The sequence below is a fragment of the Pseudochaenichthys georgianus genome, chromosome 9 (genome assembly GCF_902827115.2).
Source record: "Pseudochaenichthys georgianus chromosome 9, fPseGeo1.2, whole genome shotgun sequence".
In the NCBI taxonomy this organism is placed as follows: Eukaryota; Metazoa; Chordata; class Actinopteri; order Perciformes; family Channichthyidae; genus Pseudochaenichthys; species Pseudochaenichthys georgianus.
The window spans coordinates 35,266,413-35,273,039 of NC_047511.1; the positions used below are offsets into that span (position 1 = coordinate 35,266,413).

The 6,627-nt window shown below is 42.5% G+C and overlaps 1 long non-coding RNA gene across 1 annotated transcript in view; it reads left to right on the forward strand.

The window, feature by feature from the left end:
- The first annotated feature begins 490 nt into the window (after positions 1-490).
- LOC117452873 (uncharacterized) overlaps positions 491-6,627 on the forward strand; it is a 36,624-nt gene continuing 30,487 nt past the window's right edge. The window contains exon 1 of the long non-coding RNA XR_004552802.2: positions 491-719. This is a non-coding gene — a long non-coding RNA (uncharacterized lncRNA). The remainder of the gene's footprint in view (positions 720-6,627) is intronic.

The following is a 6,627-nucleotide window of genomic DNA, read 5'->3' on the forward strand; positions in this document are numbered from 1 at the left end:
GCGAAGTGCCTGCAGCAAATTCATTACCACCCAACTGCGAGGCTCACTCCGTAACCTGGTCAGGGGAAGGGACGGAGAGGTCCACGCCAAACCGCGAACAATGCTGCCTCAGTTCGTGCGTGCAACAAAAGAACCGAGGGAACTTGTTTGAATTTCAGAGCACGTCCTCTCCTCACACAGAAGGATGGACTTTACACCCCCCCCTCCTCCTCCTCCTCCTCCTCCTCCTCCTCATCCCCTCCTCCCTCCTCATCCCACCCCACCACCAACAGGGGGAAAAACTTGCACACTCTGAGAGCTTAACTGTGCATGCACTTTTCTATTTGGCGCTTGTAGACGTTATGGGAAAGTTGTCTCTCTCCCTCATCTCGCTCCCTCTCCCCATACCTCCCTCCTCCTCCTCCTCCTCCTCCTCCTCCTCCTCCTCCTCCTCCTCCTCCTCCTCCTCCTCCTCCTCCTCCTCCTCCTCTTCTTCTATCATGTGCTTGGGATATGTGCATGCTTTGCACAGAGCAGCCGAAGCACGTCTAATGCAGGCTACTGAGTGTTAGCGGCAATTTTAAAGTGATGCCCCCCCCTCCCAACCACATAATACGGCTGGGATACTTGAGGGGACCATATACCACATCACGGTACACACGGACCCAACTGAACACTGGTGTACGTCTCCTGCTTGGGACGCTTTCTGGACGATTGCAGTGAACTGACTCTCCTAGGAAGTAAGTGCAACTTTCTGCCGGTGTTAATAGACTGCGTAGAGGTAATTGTGTGCGCAAAGGTTTCCAATGTGCGTAAAAGTTAAATAAATGCTGTCGATTAGAAAAAGTAGGTGTAGTTGTTGTATCAATAGTTTATCAGGACTGTTGAGTCGTAGGGAAAGTGCACTTGTTTGGAATTAATTGTGAAGTTTGTGACTGTGAATGTTTTCTCAGTTTGGAATCAGCACACACTGATTAGACTTTTTGCGCATTTTAGCAGCAAATGTAAACTGACCGGTAACATCAGGTGTGTGAAATAAATGTATATCAATATAGTTGGATATGGTGTACTTTATGGACAGTTCTCGTTCATTCTGAAATAAAAGTCACTTTAGACTTTATTCGACAGTATCCAGAATGTGCAATATGTTCCTTTAACTTTAAAAAGGAACATCTTGTTAAAAGTGGTATTGCCTGAAATTATCATTATTATTAGATATGACAGCAAGACACTGTCTGTGGCTAGAGGGACTTGATAAAGTGTTAGTAATATGATTTCGGGAGCAAAGTGTGACTCATTTACGCGCAGAAACACTCCAGCAAACCACATACAAATTGCTTAGCAAGATGTTTTACATTTTAACAAGAGATTTGACAGGTAATAGCAATAGGTTGGGCTTATATGAAAAAAGGTCAGCAAAATTGCCACACAAGATATGTAACAAAGTGTGTATTGTATTGTTTATCCATGATATATTGCGCACTAATACCTTGTTTGTTTGAATAATATAGGTTACAATGCGAACAGAATAATGCACTTATGGTATTATTTTGGCATCTCGGCAATTAATTAACCCTCACGGATATACAGCTTATTAAAACTTCAAGTGGATCAGCAGGTTGTGCGTTTAAAAAATGGTGTGATGTGATTAAATCATGGCCTCTGTGTGGGAGGCCTATTTTGAAGCCTCCTTTACCCTAATGAGGGGAGCTTTATAATGTTGATCTTAATGATATCAGGTTGGCCTTACAGTCTCATATTCATCAGATCCAGATCAGGAGCACAAAATGATTGTGAACATGTGAAAATTGGCACACAAGAAATGAAGTGATGAAATACGCATGGATACGAGGATTTGGGGTAGTATGAATTACAGTTTATACATTCTTGTGTGTGGCAGGTGGATAGTTTATTTAGAAAGGAATGACTGAAACATAGAAATATGATTGCAATAGCTTTGGCTGGACATTTGAGAGACTAAGTGCTGTTTATAGTAAGTAGTTCCTTATTGAAATGCCAGGCCCTGTGACTCATATTTGCTCATTAAAACACCTCCGCTTGCCCCTCCCACCGACGAATCGAGAGTAAACTTGAAAGCGAGATTTCAAAAGTGAATGGGACACAAACAAAGAGGATGATGCCATTGACAAATAAACCGGTGTTAATTTGTCACCACCTGATACTTCTCCGTCACACGCGCACATATGCACTCTCGCACAAGCCCTACCTCTCCCACACACACATGCATTAAGTTGATTACTGTCAGAGGCTAACTTTTTGCTGAATATTAATTGATATATGGACATCCATAATCAAAGTTGTGCACAATGTACCTTAAACTGACCTGCAGTTTCATGTAATCCTGCGCATGGTGCATCGTATGTTTCACTGCTAGTTATTGTTGACCCACTTACAAATAGCCTATATATTAATCAATTAGTGCGAAGCATTCGTTCACTTCTTATACTTCTGTGGAAAAGTGAGCGGCTTGACACGCGTACACGGTAAAGCTCTTGGGCTTCATTTAGCTGTGAAGCGACATCGCCAGCCTACCTGAACAGCATTGTAGTCTACCGTTCGGATGCGACGATGAAAAAACACAGGGTTTGTAAGGAATCGACGCGAAATCGAGAACGTGAGAGCCATTTAACCACAGTGATGACTGTTAGACTAGAAAGAGCGCAATGAGCGAGCGAGTAGCGTGTTATTGCGATGAGAAAATGCAGCCTGCATTGGATAGAAAAAAGAAGCCCATGCAGCTCCAGGATGCTGTCTTCATAGAGTTGTTTCATTTGTATTGTTTATATAAATCTGATTACAGCTTCCCTTTAAAGCAGTTGAATCGCTCTCATTCTGTGTAAAAAAAAACATACGGTTGCCCTGCCATCCATTTTCATCCCTGTGTGAGAGAAGGTGTGCAGACTGCTCGATGCAAGGCGGACTTATTCCAGCGCGTTCAGTGTAATGGATGGATATTGTGCATGCATTGATAGGAGGGTGCATTTGCGATTTTTTTTTCATGACATCATCGCAGTTACATTGTCGTGGTCCGAGGCCTTTGACCTCACCGGGGTTGGTCCATATTTTGGCCACCCCCTATCGTGTGGGGATGGCCCTTATTCCCCCACTCTTTCCACACCGCCCGGCCGTGCAGCAGAACGGACCCTTTGGCTCAGTCATCGGCTTTATCTCTCCTTAAATACACGCTGGATGTGAACGGACAACATGACACTCTTTGGCCAAAAAACAAGCTCCTGTCTTCATAATCCGAAACATTTGCGTCGTAATTCCTTGTGCCGTTATTGCACTTTTCACAGGAAACCGGATTTCCCCCTTCACTACCGTGTTTCTTCTCCGCCGGCCTCACAGGATATCTATTGCTACTGCCACAACGATTTAATAGAGGCGAAAGAGCCTTTTGTGGAATTGGAGCTATTTGCATTGCAAATTAGGGCCCCCTGTGCAAGGATGACTGCACTTTATCAGCGATTTTCAAGGCCTACTTCAACTCAGTAATATGTGGTAATGTCAAGTGAATATGACATTAACATTGGGATTATATATCATTTTTTCCGAAGAATTGCTGCCCTTTTACGCCGGGTGTATAACAGTTCGGGCTGTGCAGTATGGTCTTCAATGGCAAAAAGGGAATATAAGGAATATAATGCACAATGTCACTTGAAAAAGCAACACTGATGACTTTTACATAATATATTTGATCTCGGAGAGATGGAAACACGGGGACCAGAAGAGGAAACCTACATGTGGATTATTGCTGAAGATTGGGAAGTAGGTTGTTATCTTTGGTTATCTAGCTGTATGAGTGTTCTGCTCGTCATAAAGCTAGATAACCGAAAGTAAAAACTACTTCCAAACTCATCGAGGACTTGTGGAGGACTCATGACATATAATGGAAAAGAGATGTAGATGCTATTCATAACTTTATTTTGATATTAGTTTTATTTTTGCTTCTCCCCCCCCCCCCATGTACATATGCATTTATAAATGTTCACCATTAAGGGGCATTTTTGTTTGTCCACTTTGCTTATTTGTTTGTTTGTTCCTATTGATTAATAACTTTCAGGTGGCATATGTAGGCTATACAATATTTTCGTAAACACACACACACACACACACACACACACACACACACACACACACACACACACACACACACACACACACACACACACACACACACACACACACACACACACACACACACACACACACACACACACACACACACACACACACACACACACACACACAGAGAGAGAGAGAGACACACACTTCTGTTAATACAGTTTATATTTTAAAAGTTATTAAATTCGCATGTTAATCTTAAGGTATGTCATGAGGATGAAAGAGTGACATTTAGGGTTTCTGTGGAAATCCACGTGCGACTCGCTGCCATGCAGCATGATCGAGCCCGGGCCAGGAAACGGCGCTGGCATCCCAAACAGTAATAATTAGGACGTATACAGAACTGACACAAATTGAGAGAGAGGGAGAGAGAGAGGTGGGGGAGTTGGGGTAGGAAAAGGAGGGAGGTGGCAGAAGAGGGAGGAGAGGAGAGGAGGGAGGGAGGGAGGGAGTGAGTGAGGGGATTGGGGAAATATGGGGGGGGGGGGGTCGGGCCTGCTTAATTGATTCCGTTAACCGCAGTGCAGGAGATGTGAACGACTGGACGATCCCATTCCCACGCTCGGTGGGGCAAGTGGCAATGCCATGCCCAGGCCCAATGTGACAGACAGCGCAGTGAGGGCCTGGAGGGGCTGGGAGGGGGGATGGGGGGCGACAGGGGTCATGAAAAGACGTCAAGTGCACCAGACTCATCTGCATCCCCAAAGAAAGAGGCGACGTTTCCCAGCCCCAGCCGACGCGGCGCTCCTAAACTTGGAGTAGTAACGGTCTTGAATGCGTAATGTCTCGCCAATTGTACTGATAATGAGGACTTTGGGTCATTATCTTAAAACTATGCGGGTTTATGAATTTGAAAGAGATGGGCTGCAACTCTGTAATCCTGCAGACCCACTTCACTGCGCGGATCCTGGCGTTATAGGCTTATTCTTCTAAGAATTAGTAAAAAGCACAGATAATGTTGCATCCATAAGTATGGGGCATTTTAATAGTGCCATTTATGTGCATTATTTGTATTTGATCTTGAACCCTAAACGGATTTAATATCAAGGTTGCTGAGAGGACATTTGTTAGCAGCATATTATTATAGCATATTATAGACAACATATATTTTTGGAACAAAAAAAGTGCAAATTGGATCAGCAGTTTTAAGGATAACCCTAACGCTCACTTTGAATGGTTTCCATTTTATCAGACAAAAGATTATTTGGCCGATCTCAGATATGCCTGAAAATATATATATATAAAAATATATATATATATATTATTATTATTTAATGTGCACAATTTAAAGCACAATACCACTGTAATAAGAATGTAACACTTATAGCTGAGTTGCACAATTGTATTATAAATAAGTGATATAGTCCTCCAATTTATCCACACAACGTGAGGTGGCTGTTGCACTTGGCGACTGTTTCATACGTCATAAGCTACTTCCGGTGCAAAACCACGTGTTTAAACCCGTCTTGATTAATTTAAAGACATGTCAAATAATTGTTTATCTTTCTATACATGTTTATGTATTATCATTTCCATGTTTTAAAATGTCTGATTGAGTCATACAGTAGTTGAAGTTCACACTATGTTCATAAATCTGTTCTTCTCTTTTTGCAACAGAGGATTATTCAAATGCAGTGTTAAACAGAGCCGCAGTGGCTGAATTCAACACCTCCTTTACTGAAAAGGTCTCTTGCCGACTTTCTCACACCGTCAGGCAAAACTAGTGTCTCTTGTTCCCGACCCCCATCAAAGAAGCCATACAATAACAGGTCGTTTACCAGAAAGAACATTTGAGAACACAGTTTGGGTTGAGCAGCGCTCAGAAAAACAAGTCTTATTGTCCTCGGTTAAGTCGATTAAAATAGTTGTCTAGTTTTATGAAAGGGAACACTGTTTTCAAGTCTGGGGGTCCCACTAAATGTCAACCCAGAGGACGAAATAACTCAGTATCTGTAGCCCCCAGCACATGCACATTTCCATTGCAGTTTGTTTTCTTACAAATGTATTCTTAAAACAGTGCCACATTTTGGTTCTTAACTCAAACAAGAAATGTAATTCAATTTATTTTTCTATTTTTATCAGATCCAATAGATTTGTAGATTTTAAGAAGTTTAAGTCAGTGTAAAAACCATAAACTAAATCACTGACTTTATCATCCCTCCACAAAACTAACCTTTCGGTCCATCCTTAAAAGCATAATATAAAAAGGACCTTAGTCCACTGAATGAAAAGCGAATGTGAAGCAATGCTGTGATGCACTGTACTGGCAGAGAGCAGCATCACATGTCTCAAACAGCTGCAAATCACACATGCATGCATCTCCCTTCACAGCCTCTTTTAGTACTCATGGGTTGCATGGAGGAGAGATGCAGTGTGGGTTGGCAGAGGTTAGCATGGTGCTTACTGTCTGTCTCTGCAGATTGAGTAAATCTTTCTAATATGGGTAACATTACTGCTTTTTATGAACACTGACAGCCACTGCTGCCTTAAAATAATGAACTG